This window comes from Numida meleagris, chromosome 4 (genome assembly GCF_002078875.1).
Source record: "Numida meleagris isolate 19003 breed g44 Domestic line chromosome 4, NumMel1.0, whole genome shotgun sequence".
In the NCBI taxonomy this organism is placed as follows: Eukaryota; Metazoa; Chordata; class Aves; order Galliformes; family Numididae; genus Numida; species Numida meleagris.
Window position 1 is genome coordinate 35,090,103 of NC_034412.1, and position 21,875 is coordinate 35,111,977.

The 21,875-nt window shown below is 40.0% G+C and overlaps 1 long non-coding RNA gene across 5 annotated transcripts; it reads right to left on the reverse strand.

Annotated features, from left to right (window-relative positions):
- On the reverse strand, window positions 541-21,595 carry LOC110398821. Of its 5 annotated transcripts, none has more exons than XR_002438643.1 (4): window positions 20,417-20,493; window positions 20,258-20,299; window positions 7,914-9,905; window positions 541-662 (listed from the first exon to the last, which is right to left on the reverse strand). It is a non-coding gene; the product is annotated as an uncharacterized LOC110398821 (long non-coding RNA). The 5 variants fall into 5 exon arrangements; XR_002438642.1 differs by lacking the exon at window positions 541-662 and adding an exon at window positions 1,641-1,720; XR_002438644.1 differs by lacking the exons at window positions 541-662; window positions 20,417-20,493 and adding an exon at window positions 21,534-21,595 and having other exon boundaries at window positions 3,998-9,905.

Consider the following 21,875-nt stretch of genomic DNA (forward strand, 5'->3'; position numbering starts at 1 on the left):
TCAGATGAGATGTCCCCAGCAGGGGACATCTATGCGGAGCATCTTACATGCCCTGCAGAACATGCTGATGCCAGACCTGCCTCTACAGCTCGATGCCACAGAAGTGCCCAGGGGACTATGTGGGCTGTGCCTGGCAAGCAGTGATGAAGGAGCTACAGACTCAGCTTGAAACGCTTGGCTCTGTAACTTTTCTGCTTCCACCTGATATGGGGGTACCTCTTCACTGGCTGCTGCATTCTGTTCAGCAATATTGGAAGCAGAGCCTAGGAGGACACAGCTTTCTTTTGTGCAAGCTGCCTCTACAGTGCATGGGAAGGCAACCTGATCAGAATTAGATAGCCCCATGCTCCCCAGGGAAGTGCCTGCAGGCATCAGAAGGCAAAGCTGGCATGGAGAGGTGGGATTTTCCTCAGGGATTTCCAGGGAGTTACCTCCATCCATTCTCCAGAGTGCCAGACTATTTCTTTCAAAACCTGTGCAGAGAACAAGTCTTTTTTTGACTGGGAGTGGAGAATCGCAAACAGTGTGGTGTTCTCATCAATGCCGGGTGAGCTAATGTCCTCAGGATTGAGGAGACCTTCATTTAATTTTGCCCTCTCTGCCACAGGGAGACTTCAGCCCACATGTTTTCCTCTGTTATCCCTGACGGGCAAGTTTCTTCACTGAAAAAGAAAAAAAATAAAATAGCTTCTGAGTGAGAAATCAAGAAAGGAAAACAACTTTCTTGCCTAGGGCTCCGGAGACCCTACAGTAAGACTGTTTTTACTAATATTAAATTATAACCGCATAACCAGAACAGGGAAAAAGAACCAGAAGTCCCCAGAGAAGGGCCTCTAGCAGGCTCAGGAATTACGTGCCTGTTGTTTTTCTTTCTGACAAACCCAGCTGGACAATGTTATGAGCATGGTGTGAGGCAGTGTGCGCTATAGGCTCCCACGCAGAGCTTCTCACGCTTTTAGGTCTATAGGGTACCAATATTCAAAAACATTCCAATTATGTAAAAATAAAAAAAAAGGAGGATTGATGTAGGAAAGTGTGAGTTACCCACAGCGGTAAATGGATACCACTAAATCAAACCCATGTCATACTGTAACTATGTTGCACTTCACTTTGATGGACAACATTTTGTTTGTTTTGATTTTTATTTATTTTTAAGGTAGTGGATTTTTTTTTCCTTAGGAAACTAAGGAAAAACTTATAACAGACGCTTTATTTGTATTCATTTCAGTATGAATTAACTCCTGAGTTTCTGCAAAGCTTCCCAAGAGCTATCTTTATGTGGTGGGTTACATCAGAAAGCTTTGAATGACACTTCTTATATGATTAAGTGCTACACTTACTCATAAGCAAAGCAACACTTCTTCATTCAAAAATATTACTAGTGAAATTCTATTACAAAAATTAATTCACGTTGGCAGAAAAATCAGATTTTATTGACATCTGACAAGAATTTGGACAGGTGAAAACTGTCTTAAAAACTGTGCCATGGAAGTCACTACTTTCTCCAGGATAAAGCAATATGCTGCATCTGGGGGATGAAATACCATTCCTGTAGCAAAGAGAAACGTGTTTATTAAAGGTCAAACCAAAAGGAATGGAAAGATTTCCTACACACTGGAGTTCAGTTCAGTTATTCCACACCATTGCTCATCTCATCGGAGGTAGTGAGCTCCAAGACAATTCAGTGGCAGAAAAGTGGAGGTTCTTTAAGCAGAAAATTCTGGTAGGATAAGAAAAGAAATAACATAGGAAAATGAGCAGTCTAATACCTTTTAACAACAACAAAGAAATCACTATTTCCTTTGAGAAGTTACAAATGTAGGTCAAGTTATGTCAGACTAAAAATATTAGCAAATTAATTCCCAAATAATAAACTTGCCAAAAATCTCAGTATCAGAAACTGAACTATAAATCCACATCCTTTAATCTGACCTGAGTGTGAACGTGACTGGATGCGTACTCAACTCTGTGAGCACGAGACCATGCCCAAGTTCTGCAGTCCACCTATAGCCTGGTCCTGTAACTGCTGTCTGTGAATAACAACCATACAGAAGGCGTGAAAATGGTAGTTTGGGGTGAAGTGACCTGTGAAGTGCGAAATGAGCTTTACAAAAAGAAATGTCTGCATCGGGACAGTTTATTTTCAGAATTAGTTTCAACACTCACAGGCTTATGCATGCAAGTGTCTGTTTATTGAGATGTTTATCACTGGATATTCCAACTTCGGTGTCAAAATCAGGAGGCTGGTCTCTTGGCAGAGAGAAAAGGATCCCTCTGAAAGGCAATTCAGAAGAGGAGTCGAACTTGGGTGGTTTCTATTCTTCTGTACAAAAGGTCCTCTCTCTTTTAATTTAAAAAAAAACCAAAAAACAAAAAACATAAGAGAACCTTCCTCACTGTTCAGACACTATTGATAATCGCCAAGTTATCTTTTACCAATTACTGCCTAGCCCAATACTTTATATATATATACGCTGTATAAAATAGTCTTTGAAAAGAAGATATGCACCAAGAGCATTTTGCACTGCAGATTGTAGCTGAAAAAATGTTCATCAAATGGCTTCTCTGTTCTTTAGTTCTGACATTCTTGTCAACTGGACTTCCTAAGGACTTGTGACTGTATGACTGCCTTAGTACAACTTAGTAACATGCCCAGATACTACTTACCAGAGGTACCATTTCCATGATTTCAATTTCTGACAAGATCTATCTTCTTGTGGAGGTTTGCCTAAGTAATTTAGGAATATGACCTCCAAGAAATATTTAGAATGGAAGAAACGGTGCTTTAAAATGGAAGTTCTTTTGAAATGGAAACCAACTTAGAATAGGTTGCTCTGAGAAAATACAGGCAGTGGTACAAAGACCTACACACAGAAAACTGGGAGAATTTTAAGTGTAAGTAGAGATTTTAAACATTTTTGCAGCTCCTACAGGAATATATTTCTTCAAGAAAGCAAGAATGCCAGATCCATTTTTTTTTTTTTCTGATGGGGGTAAAACCCATCAAGTATGAGTGCACAGTATAAAAGCACTGCAAACAAATTATGGAACCTTCAAAAGGTCAGGGCTCTTTTTCCCCCACCTTCCCAAAAGAGAACACATTTGAAATTTCTTCCTCCCTTCCTCCCCCAATTAATTTCCATATATCTGTCATACATGAGGCAAAAGTTAAGATAACAGCACAATTCTAAGGCAAACAGGTATTCTATTTTTATAGCAGAAAAATCTAATAGCTTGAGATTTTTATTACAGCATTGAATCTTTGCTGTGGTACCAATCTCTTTCTGCCAGTGGACAGCTGATTTAGTGACTATCCAGGCCTTTCCTGCATACTTTAAATCAAAGGTAAAGGAACTTTCAAGATTATTGTTCCCATCTGGTGTATTTAAGCAAAGCAACAGTGAATTCTTTTTCCCTCTCTTACAGAATCAGTATAGAATAGGTAATTAAATTGAAGTGTGATTTTTGATACGTTCATGTTACTGTGCAGCTGGCTGCTTTTGCTGCATACACTACAACTGCTGTAGAGGGAAAAGAGCTGCAGTTGTTATGCTGGCAGGAGCACTGTAGTAGTAATGGCAAATGGGAAATCTTCTCTCATCCAGAATGCAGAATGTGAATATCAGTAGCTACTGTGCACTTAAGGAAAAATTAAGTTCAGATGCTTTCTATGTAACCTCTACAAATCCAAATCTATCTAACAAAGATAAAAAAGGTTATTCTTGTTTTTTACCTGATTAAATCATAGAATCATTAAGGTTGGAAAAGACCACTAAGATCAAGTCTAACCACCAACTCATCACCACCAATATTGCCCACTAACCTCAGTGCCACATCTCCACATTTCTTGAACACAAGCAGGGGATAGTGATGCCACCACCTCCCTGGGCAGCCTGTTTCAATACCTGACCACCCTTTCTGAGAAGAAGATTTTCCTAAAATCCAACCTCAACATCCCCTGTTGCAGCTTGAGGCCATTACACCTTGCCCTATCACTGTTACCTGGGAGAAGAGGCCAATCCCCATCTCACCACAACCTCCTTTCAGGTATTTGTAGAGATAAGGTCTCCCCTGAGCCTCCTCTTCTCCAAACTGAACAATCCCAGGTCCCTCACCCACTCTTCATAAGACTTGCGCTCCAGACCCCTCATCAACTTTGCAGCCCCTCTTTGGTCATGTTACAGCACACCAATGTCTTTCTTGAAGTGAGGGGCCCAAAACTGAACACAATATTCGATGCGCAGCCTCACCAGTTCTGAGTACAGAAGGTATGACCACCTCCCTGGTCCTGCTGACTATCGACCTTTCACGAACCCATGCTGGCTGGGCCTGATCCTTTGGTTGTCCTGCACATGCTGTATGATCGCACTGACAATGATCTGTTCTATAACCTTTCCTGGCACTGAGGTCAGGCTGACAGTCCTGTAGTTCCCCAGATCCCCTTCCAGCTCTTCTTGAAGATAGGTGTCACACTGGAAAGTCTCCAGTCATCTGAGACCTCCCTGATTGACAAAGAACACCTATAAATGAGGGAAAGCAACTTGGCAATCACTTCCACCAGGCTCCCTCAGTACCCTTGAGTGGACCCCATCTGGACCCATGGACTTGTGACACTCCAGGTGAAGTAGCAGGTTGCTAACTGTTTCCTCCTGAATTTTGGGGGGTTTATTCTGCTCCCTATTCTTCTGAGTCTTCTGGCTCAGGCTGACTACCCTGAAGATAACTGGTCTGACTATTAAAGACAAAAGTGAAGAAGGCATTGAGAACCCAGGCCTTTTCCTTGTCCTAGGTGATGATGTTCCTGGCCACACCTGATAAAGGATGGAGATTCTCCTTGGCCCTTCTCTTGCTGTTAATGTATTTGTAAAAACATTTTTTTTTATTATCTTTAACAACGGTGACCAGATTAAATTCTTGCTGGGCTTTTACCTCTCTAATTTTCCCATCTGTTGGTTGATATTCCCATATCCTAGCAAAATCCTTGTACTCTTAGCAAGCTGCCTGTCCTTTCTCCCCAAGATGGTATACTTTTTTTTTCCCAGAGTCTCAGCAAAAGTTCCCTGTTCAGCCAGGCTGGTCTTCTTCCTCATTGGCTCATCTTATGTCACAAGGGGACAGTCTGTTTCTGCACCTTTGGAATTTCCTTGAGCAATGTCCAGCCTTCCTGGACCCTTCTGGCCTGCAGGACTGATTCCCAAGGAATTCTCCCAAATAACATTCTAAACAGTTTGAAGTCTGCCCTCTGGAAGTCCAAGGTAGCAGTTTTGCTGACCCCTTCCTGATTTCACCGAGAATAGAGAACTCCACCAGTTCGTGGTTACTATAACTTACCTATATTGTCTATCTTATTGCTAGTTAATCTGCAAGACACCATAAAATGCTGGCTTGTCTCCCCGCCACATGTTCAGTCAGCACTGCAGACTAACAGGCAGCATGAATTTTTCCCCCAAACTCTGCATGAAGAACTTGAAGCACGTTCTCATGAAGCAAAGCAAAACCTTAGGCAACTTTGAATACCAGGTTTACTGAAATTATTTTCTCCTGATAAAATTATTTCTAAAAGCTGGAAAAGAAAAAACAAAAAGCTGAGACAGTGAAATCGGTAAGTTTTTGTTTCCCTAGGTTTTTCTTCCAATGGAACTCAGTATGAAGACAGTGTCTTGGTATAAGCTGAAGCAAGTTTTTACAAGGACTGTGATTGCGGGTATCCTGACCATGGATTTGGCCATAGATAATTTAGGATTTTATATGAAGTATAAGAATTCCAGGACCATGGGTCTGACTTAATATAGTGAAGGAAATGAAAAACAAACTGAATTAGCACTTACAGAACAGTAAGTTATATAAGTGCATGTTCACTTTCCCATAGTCCCCTCTTAGCAGACACAAGCATTTTTGAGAATGGATTACACTATGTGGGGAAGCTGAAAAGCTGCCTGCATCTTAGGACTAAAAATTAAATTTCCATCAGTCCTGCTCATAGCACTCAAAAAAAAAAAAAAAACAACAACACATTCCCACACTCCCGGACAGTGCTAAAGTTACAGAATAGTAAGACAAACTTACTCTTGCTCTGCGGCCTGTTTTGCACTAGTGCTGCATACTGCTCACCATGGTATCATCCCAATTTTGTTTTTCCTTAAATGAAAATAAGGGAGCCCAATTTTAGCCTGCCTGATTTGAAGCTAAAAATCAAGTTATTCTTCTGACACTTCTCTGTTCTCACCTTCATCATTCTGAACCTCTGTCCAGCTGCAATTCAACGTGAGAGAGAAAGAAAGGTCTCATGTTGTCTTTCAGCATGTTTTATAAGTAGGTAGTGAGGAAGAAACATGAGTGACAGACTTATTTAGATACTAGTGAAAATATACAGTAACTCATCATGGGGACACAATTCCACAAAAAAGCTGCTCATGAAACTTCACATTATTTTTAATGAATTTGATAACAAGAGCTGATCACCGATCAAAGCCATACTCTGTTGAGTTTTGTACACAGATAATCTCTGCTTTACTCATTTCATAGAACAGAAATCAACAAATCAGCAGTCAGTAATGTTGGCAGTACTACGGTACACAGCCTGCTATCAGTGCTTTTTCAAGCATTACCACAAAAGGAAATTTTAAAGTAGGATGAAATAATTTTATTCTCTTTCGTGGGTCGTAAAACATAATCTCTTCATGTAGTAAAACAAAACTCAAGAGACAGAAAATTGCTGCTTTCCTTCTTGTTGATACCTCACTAAGTCAGCCACCATGATAAGGGAACACCTAAGTGCATCCAGTTCTATGTATTGTATTTGAAAACTTCAAAGCCAGCAACTTGTATTGCCTGGTGGTGACTCATTCAGTTTACGTTTATGGTGTTGTGCCTAATGATACTGTCCCACCGCTCTTCCAAGCTCTATCCCTCTATAAGGAAAAGCACTAGGAAGGTTTTGTGTTACGATAGATTTCAGCCAGCAGAACTGAACACCCCCGAGACTCTTGCTCTTTCAGCCTTCTTCTCAGAATTAGTGGTGTGCTTGTTTAACCCTTAGTGGAAGGGTTTCCTTCAGTAACAGTGTTGCATCATGTCCATGCACTTGCACAAGTGTGTGGGGCAGATGTATCTAAATTGAGTAAATGTAGACATACAAAAGAGAATGCCAAGGGAAAGCTGAGCAAAAAGATCCCAACAAAATCACACAATAAATCTGTGTACAATTCAGACAATTATCAATGTTGTATGCACCTTCACCTCTCCTTTGCAGTTTCAATATTTTGTTTGTTGGAAGGCTATTTCCTAAGGAGCACATCAGTTGGAGGGCTGCGTTTGCCTGAAGAAGGTGGTGATGGGGACGCTGTTGAAAAGGACTGAACCCTCCCAAGAAGAAAACAAAAGGGATGGTGTGGGGTGTGTGGGATATCAGCAGGGAAGAATGAAACTGCGTGGGAGGAAGAAACTGAAATTCAGGAGGAAAAAAAAACTGTGCATGCATCCCCATTTAAGTTTACTGAATGCAGTACAGCTGGATGGAAACCTCATGCAGGGGAGAGAACACACAGACAATCTGGGGTGGTTTGGGCTAGTTTCTCCAGATTTGTACCTCCCTTTCTGCTAACTATGGAACAATTCATTTCTGTACCCCTCCTGAAGTTTATGCATCTGGCTGAGCTGGCAGCCCCATTTGCACAAAAACGAGACAGTTAGGCTCCAGATCCTTATTTTCTCCAGCCTGTGTCAAAAAAGCGAGAGCCTTTTTTTTTTTCCCCCCACCGGAAACATCAAAACAGACTGTAAAATTTCCTTTCCGTCTGAGAATAAATAGCAATACAAAATGTTCCTTTCTGTTCTGGTTCCAAGTTGAATCCTGTTATTGTCTTGCAATGGGAACAAACTGCTAAACCAAACAAAAGCCAAAGGTATCATACCTTCCTTCCCCAAGCAGCTCAGTTGTCCACTCCTTCCTGACTGATGTTCTTCAGGAGAGACAACTGACTCTGGTGATTGTGTTTCCTCCATTTGACCATCTGCCTCCCGTGTGGCGTGTCTCTTCACCTCCCTTGTGATTTCAAACCAGAGGGGTGAAGGGTCATTTCTTACACTGTAGACTATAAAGATGAATCCAATACAACTACAGCTTATGCTAAACAGAGAACACAAAAAAAAAAGTACACTTGGAAAATCTTCAGTCGCATCTACTGTAATGGAAATATCTCTTCTCTACAACTGTAGAAGAGAGTTTAAGTAATTTTTCAAGGTTCCAGAGATTTTTTTTCAGCAAACCTTGATATTAGCTGGAAGAACATAACTAATTCTGATTTTTATTTTTGTTTCATTTTCCAAAGTTGTTTCTTACTGAAAGTATCATTTTGGCTCACAAGAAGGTCTTGATTCAAATTATGGCAGTTTGTAGGATACTTGAAGTAATCTTGGCACTATCAAGACTTAACTTTACTCATATTGGTCTCACTGACATCAAAGTATTCCTGCATCAAAACTGATTAAAAAAACCAAAGAGCTGTGTGAGTTTTTGCTTTTAGTAGTGAAATAAACAAAAGAATAACAATTCAGAAACACAGTTTAGGCAGTCTTATGCTTTAAGTTCTTGAGTAAAAATCTTTCAGTGTATATGGCCTAAAACAGAACCATACAAATATACTGAGCAAGAGGACTTTTATGCTGACATAATGGTTATAACGGGAATAATGAGTGAAACAAAAGTTGCAAAAGCTTGTAGGTTCCAGCAGAGGAACTAATTTCAACAATTAGAGGAACCAAAGCAGAGGAAACTGAAGTAATCAGACCAGCTTTATTGTAAAAATTTCTAAATAATGACAGGCATGGAAACGCTCACTAGTTTTGTCAGAGAAGTAACCTGAATCACAAAAAGCAGCATTCTCTTTAACGAATACAGCTGGCAAGAGAAGAGGCAACCTGTTCTGCACAAATCCTATTCATTCTTCCTGCAAACTGCCTTGAAAATCCAGCCTCTTTTTCTCGGGTAAAGCTGTGGTTCGGGTCTTCACTGTTTTACATGTTGACAGCTGAAGCTTCCTCTTTCTGGTTTCAACAAATCTCCTTGCTCTCCCTGCAAAACCATTTAGCACATTGCGGTAAAACATATTTTTCTGACTTATCGCTTCTATTACGCTTTCACCCGATCTTCATGTTTTGTGTACTGCTTTCTTCTCCTGCTGCAACAAACAAGCTCTGTACCTTGTATTGCCCACTTCCCTCAAAGCACACCCCGGTCCTTGCAGCTGACCAATAAGCACCAGCTGCTAGTGCTCTCACAGCACAGCTCATTCCTCTCTTATCATGGTCCTTTTGCAAAGGAAAAGCTTCCCATAAAGAAAATCTGCAAAGTCACTTGAGCTGCCTTCTTCAGAGTTACTGTAGCCTTCCTGTGCCCATTAACGCCTGATAGTGGCTCATTACCCCTATTCTGCTGTTACTCCCTTCTTGCTTATTCTAAAGTCTTAAGCTCAACCAGACTCTGCCTTTGGCTTTGCGCATGCTCATTTTCTTACCACGTACTCAGGTGCAAGGTGAGGTCTGGGCTTTTTTTCCTAAGTAAAAACTCTAGAAACACTCCATTACAAGATGAGAGATTAAGCTTCTCAGCCCATGTGAAGCCTGAGACACACATTGATGAAACCCAGCTTCTTCATGTGCTCCAGAGATTGTTGAGCTTCTGAGCCTGTACATGGTTTTGAAAACCAGGAGAAATTAATAGTTGTACACAAAATAGAGTCTGTGCACCTGGTTTTCTTCTCAGAGCCAAACTGCAGTCCCCAGACTTGTCCACGAAGGAGATGTCTCTGCTGCACGTGTGACAGCAAGAGGAAGGAGTGACTTCTGTAGGACAGGAAAGACTGGACTTCTGGATAGCCTCAGTTCTTCCCTTCGCAGTCTTCAACCTTTTGGGGCACACATTAAGGGTCAGCTGTTGATACATAGGAAAATCTGCCATCATGTGAAAGTTTTCACATAACCATAAAATTCCAGATTTTTAGCTTTAGCCATTCTGATCCTTATTCATGGAAGACTCAGCATAGCTGCACAGCAAATCAGTACTCAGACACTGTTCACTGACATCAGTAATTTTTGAAGAAACAGTGTCTTGGAAGGAAGTCTGATGTCTTTGAGAAAAGAAATTCTAAATACGTGCTACTGAAGACAAAAATACTAGAAAGAGTGTGTGTACACTACTCAGATGTCATCATCATTGTAACCAGTCAGGGACTGACCACAGACCATGCTATACTGAGATTAGAAGGAAACATGGAGGTAACTGAGGTCGTCCATAGGTGTCTACTGGAAGAATGTAGATTTTACACTTGTATTCTGCATGTGTTTGTACATGTACACACACATGTAGAATCACAGAATCCTTAGAGTTGGAAGGGACCTCTGAAGGCCGTCTAGTCCAACTCTTCTGCCATTAACAGGGATGTAGAGCCATTCCTTGTAAAGAAAGGAAGAGTTTAGCAGAGAAAAAAAAATAGAAAAAGGCGAAAAAGGAAAGAGGAGAAGTGGACCAGACAACTGTTGCAAAAAATGAAGAAGATTTGGAAGTAAGAACAGGAAGTCCAGCAAGAAAGGACTCAGCCATCAGGCACCTGAGGCCGCTTCCTTAATCCCTGCCTGCTCAGAGCTGATCTTGCTCCTTCCAGACTGAACAGAAACTATGGCAGAGGGCATTCACCTGTGTTCACCAACTGCTTATGAGTAGGAGATGCACCCTATGCAGACCTGGCAGAGGCCATAAGATCTCCAGCCCAGAACATCTACACATCCAGGTCACTGCACAGTGACACGCTACTGACAGTTAACAGAAAGAAAACCATTTCCTTCAGAGATTAGCCCTGGAAAATGGGAATGACTGTCCAGGACCCAATGGCCTATAACAAAAGCAACTTCATTTTTCATTATTGAGCTCCTTCCCTGAGTAATTAATCTTTTCAGAAGACAGAGGACCCTTATAGTTATCTCCTCTTGTCTCTGTGGAACAGTCTTTCACCAGGCAAGTAGCCCAAGTCACCTGCAGGAGTGTTACCCCTCAGAGCAAATAGGGGCAGCAGAAGCGAGCCCTTGGTGAATCCTGCCTGAATGCTGAGGAACCATTGCATTTATGGTAGCCTCCTCTTCATTTTCTGAGGCTTATTTAACACTGATATTATATTGCAATGTTAGAATTGGAATGTCATTTCAGGAAAACCATAGCCACCCATGAAAGAAAAATATAAATTACAATAGAGAAGTCAACATGAAAATCTCCTTGTGAGTAACATAGAAACATTTGTAAATAATACAAATACAGGTTTAAAAGAAAACTATCCCACAGAGAAATCACTGAAACTATGAGAAAATGGATAAAAGAAAAATGTGAGATATATACATTAGTACTGAGGAAGAATGAGGACCTTATAAAGTGACATGCTCAGCAAGTATATACTCTAATTACACTTTTATAGCAGTGAATTTTTTAAGACTTTTGTTAACTAACTACAAGAAGTTTTCCCAAATATCTGGTCCAGTGATTATCAATTCCTGCTGATCTGCTGCTTTCAACGATCCCAATATCAACTAAAGCACAGCACTATCATGATACTGGCCCAAGTGATGTAAGTACAATATGGAAAAGGACTTTCTTACAGATTTTCCCCACATCCTCTCTTGTCATTTTTTCCTTTCACTTTCAGCTGGAATTTTGGAAGATGCCTTTTTCTTTCTCTTAAAATAAACAACAAAATACTGCCTGTAAATTTTCCAGAGGTTTTACCATAGGATATTTCAGGCCTTTTAAAAATAAGTAAATAAATATACATTTCTTTTAGACGTATAGTCTTCTTCTTCATTCTCTTAAAATCTGGGAGCCTTGGAAAACATGGTTGAACACCCAGGGTGTAGTCAGTGCAATCACTTACATTTTCAGAGCATGTTATGACAGTGATGCTCTAAGCATTGTCTGATCCATCACAGAAAGCATCCACCTGTGCTTTGTACTGTAGTCCAAGGCACAGCTAACAGCAGCACACCAGCTCATGCGGAGCTGCCTGAGGCACAGCTTGAGAGCTGCAGGCAGGGCAGGTCGAGGGGCACTGCCTGGTTGCACAACACTGTTCCCAGGTTGGTTTTGAGTGCTGAGCTCGGTAGCCCCTCTCTGTTCCATGGAGAGCAGAATCTCTAGCTGTGCTTATGATATGTTCCATAAAAAAATAAGGCTTGATACTTGGGTAAATTTGGGGGTCACTGGGGCAAAGACCACCTTTAGTCACCATTTCAGTTAGCTAGAGAAGACCTCCAGAAAACTCTTTGCTGCATGACCTGGACCAAGGACTCCAGCATTAATGGCATTTAATCCTTCTTTTATCCAGTACATTGAAAGTTTGCATCTACCCTAACATTTCTTGGCATCTCTTTTTCAGAATTAGTGATTTTTTCTTTTTTAAACATCTGAACTGCAGAAAGGGCTCCATTTTAAAATGTGACTACAATTAACTTGGTGTTTTGGTACAAGAAGATATAATACATCTCTGTATATACTATTGCATACTGTTCAATTCTCTGAATAGCCAAAAGGCAGACAGCGGTAAGAAAGATCAGCTATCAGCCTCACACCCGCTACTGGCATAAACTGCTTGAATGGAGCCCTTCTGTGCTCCATGAGAAAATGTTTTTTTCCTCACACTTTGTAATTTAGCCTGTCACTACGGACAGGTGTCTTAATAGTTCAGATGCACTTTCATATGGTATAACCCATGCACTCCAGATTGTCCCCTGGAGCTATTCAGGAGGTTGTTAAGGGGTATGATCATTAAAAAAAAGAGTGTCAATCTCATACAAGGCTAAGCACTGGAGAATATAAAGAGGTGGGGACTGCCTGAGAATCTTCCTTGATCCAAATAGCACAACAGCAGGTGATGGCAGAAATTAAATCAAACAAAATCACTTCTGTCCAACTTATTACTCACCACGCTGATCATGGCCTTGGCCTGATAAACAAGTTAGCTGACTTTTAGAAACACAAACAGGAATTCATTGGCTCAGGAAGAACCTAGAAGAGTGTTCTGCCTTGCACATTGTCATATGAAACCCAGGCTTGCACTATTCTTTGCAGCACTGCGTGCAAAAAGGACTGAACACCAGAAAATAGCCTGGGGAGAACTAGTCTGCCTCTTCAATTTGCTTGGGACATCAGTTTTAACTGTCTGCCTTGGCTTTGGCTGGGATAGACTTAATTTTCTTCCTAGTAGCTGACACAGAGCTGTGTTTTGAATTTAGGATGAGAATAATGTTGGTAACATATGAATGCTTTAGTTGTTGCATGGCAGTGCTTATACTGAGTTAAGGACTTTTTAGCTTCTTGCACTGCCCTGACAGCAAGGAGCTGGGGATGCACAAGAAGCTGGGAGGTGATTGAATCAGGACAGCTAGAACTGGCCAAAAGGATATCCCATACCATGTGGTGCCATGCTGAACAATAAAACCGTGGGGAGTTGGTCAGGGGAACTGCTGCTGCTTGGGAACTGTCTGAGCATTGGTCAATTGCTCAATGCATCACTAGCTTTATTATTTTTTTTTGCTGTTTTTTTTTTTTTCTTTATTAAACTGTACTTATCTCAACCCATGAGTTCTTCACTTCTTTTCAGTTTTCTCTCCTATCCCACTATGGCCAAACAGCTGTGTGGTATTTAGCTGTCTGCCAAGTTAAGCCACAACACTGTCTTAGGAGAATTCAAAGCTTTACTGGCAGACAAGACAACTGTGTCACAGATAGAAGTTTTTTTTTTTTTTTTTTTTTAACTGCTTGTACTGGCAGATCCATCATAAAAAGTTCCTGTTTTTCACAGTGCACAGAACTATTCTGGATCAAAAGTAAAGACAGAGCTGGAAAGAGACTGAGACAAGTCCACACCTAAACCCCTAAAAACAAGATGCATCATATGCACTGCTCATACAATTATTCTCTTACCACAAGAACAGCTTTTAAACTCAAGGCCACCCTTTCCGAGCATCTAAGTCATGTATTGAGAGCATGTCTGGATAGATCTCTGTTCCTTGGGGTGCCTAGAGAAAAAACAATGACATGGCTCTGTAAGAGACAGCTTAGCTGAATATGCAGCTGGGATTTTGGGCAGCTTTCCACTACTGACCTGTGGCTGCTCCCTTTCTACTACAGTCAGTGGGACTCACTCAGCAGACCTGCTTTGATACTGCCCCACAGCATCTGAACTGCATTGAAAGAAAGAGAATAGCTCTGTCTACTCAGAAAATAGTCCAAATCAATTTGAAAGCACAAACAAATTACAAGCAGGTGTGCAATAAAATATACTTAATGCATAGCCCAAATTATAGGTTGTACGAGATTAACAGAACAGAGTGGCTACATCCTGAAGATTCAAATATCTCTTCCCAGCACTTCGGTGCCTGCTAAGCAGAGGAGAAGACAGCAAAGGGATGGTGCCTAAATTTTCATTCTGCTGTGATGGTCAAATTGTAACACCTTTCAATAAAGTCTGAAAAATGACTGCTAGCCCATTCAATTTTGAACAGAGAGAATGTTGTGTGGTACTGTTTTGCCTGTTTTTTTCTTCTTTAAAACAAACGACCTCTCCCCAGAATAACCCACAGTTCCCCAGACTGAGCTATTCTGAGTGGTAGTCCCAGCAATGATGGCAATTTATCAGAAAAACAACATTTTCTCCTCAAAGGATATGGTCAGAGATATTTACTCTTGGGAAATAAAGTTCATTGCTTTTGTAACAGATCTGGCAGCACATAGCTAGTCAAAACGGAACTATGTAACGTGGAGATAAGAAATGGACATGCCTAAGCAACGTTGTTCGCTCTCAACCTGTCTTACATGTCCACAAAGGGCTGCAGTGAAAAAATCGTGATAGCAGGACTGTACCAAGAGCATTCACATGACTTGGGGTGACACCTTACCTTCAGAAACTAGAAGCAGGCAAAGGTACAAATACTAAAAAAAAAAACAACAGAACACAAGTGAGAGTCATTTCCCAGATGACAAAGCCAAAGTCTGCTGGATAAGGCTGGGGTAAGAAGATGCTAGTTCTGTGGGCTCAAATATTTTTTGCAGTTCTCCAGCTTCCCTATATGACATTAGCCATGGGTCAGGAGAAATGAATAGCCAAACCTACAGCATGAATTCTGCTGAGAGCCCAAATGCATCTACTATTAAATATTTGTCACTGAAGGTTCACTGTCATTAATGCCAGGGCTATGCATGATCACCTAGCAGCACTCATTTGATTTGGATCACCCATAGTATTTTTGGAACATTAGCCAGACTATACATCACAGAGTGCTTTTTATTCTGAATTTGTGAGAATGAGCAATATCTGATCTGACATAAAGCATGCTAGTACAGCATCAACCAGTTGAATCTACTGCTTTGAAACAAATCTGAATTACCTGTGTGAGTTTACACTGGATCACTGTTGCCAGAACCTCTCTTATCCCACCCTCAAAATTACGAAGTTGGATTTACTATACAGTCAACAGATGGCCTCAGCTGAACTCTTAAAAATGAATCTTCTCAATGCATTGCACACCACCTGCTACCCTGCCAGTAACCACATCAGTAAAGAAGTATGCTCCAATGTCAGAAGGAATTTTCCTATCCCCTATTCCTCTTTCTTCACCAGCAGACAATATCCCAGAGGAGTGAAAAAGGGTGAGCATAAGGTTAAACCCATTAGCGATATTCTTAGAGCATTTAATTTCTGTCCTTGTACTTGTTTAGATGTTATTTGTGGTGTATCTCTTTTTTTTTTTTTTTTTTTTTCCTTTTTCCAGCAAGGACTGCTGAGATGAAACTACACAGGCTAAAGTTAAAAGAGGTCCAGTGAAAAACAGGGATGCAGTCCGAGGCAGCAAGTGTTGAGGGCCAGGAAATATTCTGGAAAAACATCATGCCAGATAGGAAGATAAATATGCAGCTGAGAGGCAATGATGCAAGAGTTACGGGAAACAGCAGATCTAGGAACTGTTACCACAGCTACTTCAGGAAAAGCAAACAGTAACTCATGTCAAGAAGGAATGCTAATGAAGGGGTGGCTGTTCGTAGTGTTGCAAATGCTGGCAAAGTTACTCAGTTCACATGATCATAGGCTACAGAAGCTGGCTGCCATCCTTGCAGCCAGGCTATACAAACAATGGGCAGCTGATTGCAGCTGGCACATAATCTCGGGATCAGTGATAAAGCAGCAATATTAGACGCCATAATTAGAGGAAAGAATTAGCCTCATTTTGAAGCTAAAGAGCAAATCCAGTTTCGAATAAGAAAATTCAAAAAAGCAAGTCATGCCATTTAAAACACACAGAATATCAAACATGGATGGCCAGCCAGCAGGCTGTAGGCTTGAATATTGAATTAGGTATCGTATTTCTTTTGAAAGACAAGATGGATAAAAACAGAGATCATGAAGTTTCCCTAAAGCCACTGAACAGGGCACTGTAAATAACAGAGGACGCTAGACCTGCCCAAACAAGCCTTCCTACTTTATATTCTTGGGCCTTCTGTGGTATGAAACAGGGTTTCTATGGTGACAAGAGATACAAATCCAACATTCAAACCTTTACCACATTCCCAGGTACAATTATTAAAGGAACGCAGGACCTCAGCTGCCTGCCAAGGGACTCCATGTCAGCTGAATGGGATCCAGACAGACACGTTCCCTTAAACATCACCTGAAAATAAGAGAGGTTGAGAAAGAAGACATTATGGTGTGACAAATATTAAATGTGCTGGGAATTGATTATAAAACAAGATCTTTACATGCTGTAGCTGAAGAGAACTGGAGTCTCCTAAACCTTAGTTATATTTCGAGGAACTAAGAATCATTAAGGACATACTCACAAGATTCCAGCTACTACTGTGTTAGACACTCCCACAACTTGTAAAGCTTTGAAAAAATTGGTTTACTCTGAGTCTAACTATTCTCACAGCATTCAATAACTTAAATCTGAAAAACAAAGTAGAGGAGTTGTGAATGACACACAAATTTTAAAGTATTACATCCTTTTACACTCCTTACAGCAACAGTTTCTTGCCCCAAAAGGCATCCTGGGAAGAGAAGAACTGATGTAAAACTAATGATCTATAGGATAAGTTAGTAGATACACACACACAAATGCGCACATTTTAAAAAGTAAGAATAGTCTCTGCTTTTGGGCATGGAGCGAATATTTTGCAACACAAAGTGGATAAATCACAGGGCAATGACAGAGCACACAGTAGCACTGGATAAAGCACAATGACTGAGCAATTCACGAACTGTGGCAGACGTGTTGTATTCAGGAGCAAGCACTGCATCTAGATGCACTGCTAAAGGCTCTGTAAAGCTGTAAGTGCTCTGTCTACACAGAAAAATCTCTCCGTTGGGCTTTCAGTGAGCCAAAACGCTCACACTCTAGATCTGCCCATGCTGTCAGAACTAAGTGCCATAGAGCTGCTCTGTAAGGATAAGAAGATATTCAAGCAAGTAGTAAAAAGGGATAAAATATAGTCCAGCAAATTATGGCTTGGTTACTTCCCACTTGGGACATCACCCACTTCTAGGCACGTCACCAACACGGGACTCCAAACTAGCTAGTAATTCTTTTCAAATGATCAAGGTATTTACACAGTACTGCCATTTCTTGAACTGTTTTAAGTTTAGTGTCATCCTAAGAATAATTTGTTAGAAGAGGCATTCCCATTCACCTCCTTTATTTGTTGTGAAGTGTCTACAAAGGAGTAGCATGCAGTATTTCAATGTTAGCAGCTGTGGGTACACATTGTCTCATCTGAAAGAGGACTAAATCCAAGACAAACTTTCTAATGTCCTTTCAGGTCACTTACATGATATTTGAAGTACATTTGCCCCACCTGAACCAGACAAGGTATGACACAAACATTCTTAAAAAGCTTTTTGAACAGTATTTTATCACAGAGCTGTCCAAGACATGAAATGGCACATTAGTGACGCAAACAGCTTCTAACTTGGTAAAATCATTCTACAAAATATCCCTCTTTTTTTCCCTTCCCTCTCTCTGGAAAATAGCCTCTACATACTTTATTGATCTTTTCTATTTCAAAGCCTATTTATGCAAGATATTTCTGAAAGCTTGTTTACTTGCTTGCAAACCATGGAAGTACTACATGATATTAAAATCAGATCAACAGTGATTTCATTGTCTCTCTTGAAACTTTTATGTTTAATATCAATCTCCACCACTGTTTTCTAATAGTAGCCTTGTTTAAGCTTGGTACTTGAGGTCAAAAAGAAAGCAAAGCTCCAGCATTTCAAAGGGAAAAGATGCACTGAATTGACAACATGCACACTGACAGATTATGTATGTACACACTGATTAATTACTATATTGATTAGACATATCCTCATTAACTAGCAGCTACATAGTTTTCATGTTACAAAGGCATACGCTTGGATTAACACTTACATGGCTTTGCTTGTACAACAGGCTACCAGCCTGCCACTATTTTGGGAGAAGGATGTGTAGAAACTGCAGTTGCCTTCATGGATTGCCTCAGAAGGGAAAAGACTCATGAAATAGCCATGTTTCAGTTATTTACTATTATGTATTGTTCTGCTTGTCTATTTTCCTGTTTTTCTTTTTTTCTTCTCAAGATATTATTTGAGCCAATTGGCTCACATTTACATGTTGGAAAAATTAACTCACTGCACACCAGGAAACTAGGTTTAATACTACAAAGCCTATGGGTGGCGCGTTTCCAAGTGATTTTTTCTTTTCTTCCTTTAATAAGATATCACCTGGTACTGTGATTGCCAACTGACTTGCTGGGTAAAAAAAAAAAGCAGCTGTAGTTCAGTAGTGCCTCATTTAAATTTTTTACTGGTCATTGTTACAGTCAGTCCAGTCATGGAAGAATAGTTCTTGGCTTGGGTTGGAAGGGACCTTCTTCAAACATCACTTACCCACACCCTATTAAACAATAAGAAGTCATTTCCCAGCATAAGAGCAGAGCTATGTATGCTTCAATGGTATGGCAAATTAAGTCAGGATCCTGTATAGAACCTTCCACAAAACGTCCATCCCAGCAAGGTAAGGCATAAACGGTTTAAGCAAAAAACTTCACAACAAAGAGGCTACAAAGACAGAGGCAACAGAAGGTGGAAAAAGGAGGAGTAAAAATTCAGAGGAAACCTTAAGAAATTATACCCTACTTACTCATGCCTAAAAACTATATCTGAAGCACCTTGGTAAATAGGCATGTAGTAGGCAATGAATTCATACATACATTCAGCTCACTTGCACAAATTCTGCACACATACGACCCACATAAGGGTCTCAATTTTGTTTAAGTATATTCCCTTCTGTTTTCCTTATTTATTTTTTTAGCTTTAGTCAAGAGAAGTGGATAACAACATGGACAGTGGAATAAATGAAATACAGATATCTAAAGCTGTTCAAGCCAGCAAATTAAACAAAGTAATTTGCTGAATTCCTTCCAAACTTTGTGCAAGCCTATGCAGAAGAAATTCTTCCACGCTAATCAAGGAATGTTTAATGTGAACCAGAGTAATTGTTTATAACACAAAGCAAACAGTGTCAGTAACACTTGAGACCATTTTGTTTTTTTATGCATCATGAAAGAAAGAGGATCGACCTTCAGTTGTGAAGTCTATAAGCGGAACTTATATATATGCCTTATCTCAGTTACAGCTTTGGAAGTGTAGCTAAATATGTTGCAAGTGAACAAAAATATATATATCTGTGCCTTTGTAATAGGATTCTCATGGGGCTCTGACCATTAGACTGTGATTTAGCAACATCTGGAAAACATTAGGAAAATGGCCCAGGAAAAGGCTACCTCTCTGAATGGCTTAATTTTCAAAGAGCATACAAAAGACTCAGTGACTGCAAGAATTTATCTTCAGTATCTGTGTTCCTCTTATATAATTTGGACTGCTGCCAGTTTCTGAAGGTTATCTTAAAATGAAGATCCTTTGGGGAGAAATATTCAAATACTTCAGAGCTTTAAGGAAATACACTGCAGAGCCTCCCTTGGACAGTGCTAACCAAAAACAGAAATACAAGTAGAAAGGAGCTTACTGAAATATTGAATATAAAACATAACAGATTGCAGAATGTTCCAGTCCAGGAAAATAAAACTGTCTACTTCATTAACCTTTCTCACTGAATAACAAGATAAATGAATTTTCAATGAAGAGAAAATATATATATTTCCAGTAAATAAATAAATAAAAACCCAACAAACCAATGAACAGTTTTGAAAGCCTGGTCCAATGTCCATTTTTACCTGGAACAAGATTAGGGAGAGGATTAGAGATCTGTAGGACTGAGAAGTTCGAAGTCCTGTTGTTGTTACAAGTCAATGAATGTTTACATTGTTAAGGAATCAGGATCATAGACTCACAGAATGCCTTGGTTTGGAAGAGACTTTAAAGACCATCTCGTTCCCACCCCCCTGCTGTTGGCAGGATTACCATCCACTAGATCAGGCTGCCTAAGGCCTCATCAAACTTGGATAATAAATAGCACAACATGATTTTAATTAATCAGCAGCTGAGCTTCTTACTACACTGAAGTAGACAAATCTTTGAGCAATATGGTTTTCCCTCTTAGGGATGACTTCTTACTGAGACATCTAAACAGTTTTGACATCTACATTATTGACAGATTCTAAAGATGGTTAAGGACATGATTGATTTGACTGTGAAAGAGCTGTTTTGCTAAGCAGTAAAAATTTGCAAGAAAATCTTAGACTGCTTCCACTTTTTTTTTTTGAGATTGTGTTAGGGATCACTTTATTAGTTTTCGAAATCCATTAAAAGACTGGTGTCAATTCAAGCTTTTTAGAGTAGAGTAGATTTCCTGCAGAAATGAATATTCTTATATCATTTTTTTTTTCTTCTATGCTCTTTCTTCAAACAAGAAGCAAACAAGCTACATTGCACTGATTGGGAAAAAAAATATCTAATTTTCCATATCCGTGCCCTGGAAAAAAAAAAAAAGTAGATGAAAGGATGGTGTTGATACTTTACTCAGTAACACATCAAGCTTCTCACCATGTCAGAGTTTATCAGCAAAATGGCATGCAGCAGTAATAGTTGCAACATAGCAACTCACAGCTCAAGAAAAATCAGAAAGGTAAGTCTGTTTGCTTCAGATCACCAGTAAGTCTTTAAGAATTGTAAGAACCTGGTGGCAGCGAACCACCAGACATACTTGATTGTCAAGGAACAAAGCTCTCATAATATGAGGGGCAATGTCACAAAAAAGCATGAAACTCTTAAGTAGAATGAATTAGTCTTCAAAAAAGGAAGGCATCTGATCAAACATCTAAACTATTAATCAGTTGTCAAGCAATTTCACTGCTCCTACTAAATTCAGAAGAATATTATGACTAATTTCAACCTCATACCATCTGCAAAGCAGCCTGAATACTTTGCTTCCATTCTGGCCTGTACAACAACAACAGATTACTCATTAAACAGCTTAATGATCTGCTCAGAACATTATGGAAAACTTACTGTAGTATTGGTTTATTGGAGGCCATTAGAGAATGGTGTTTGATTCTGCAGACACATTGAAATCAGCTGGGTTGCTAAGACTAGCCAAAGACCTGGTTTTGTGTGTGGGCTAATCTCTCCTTAATCACTCCCACATGGACTGAAGTTTGTATTTAGTTTTGACAGTAAAAGAGAAGCTATCACTGGTAAGAACAATTCTACTCACATATTGGATCAAGTTCATTCCTGAAATAATTCTAGTTTAAGCTGTTCAGACTACAATAGGCATTAATTTAATCCATTACATTTGCCCATTGCGTGCTATCTTGGGTCATCCTCATATTCTCACTAACCAGCAATAGA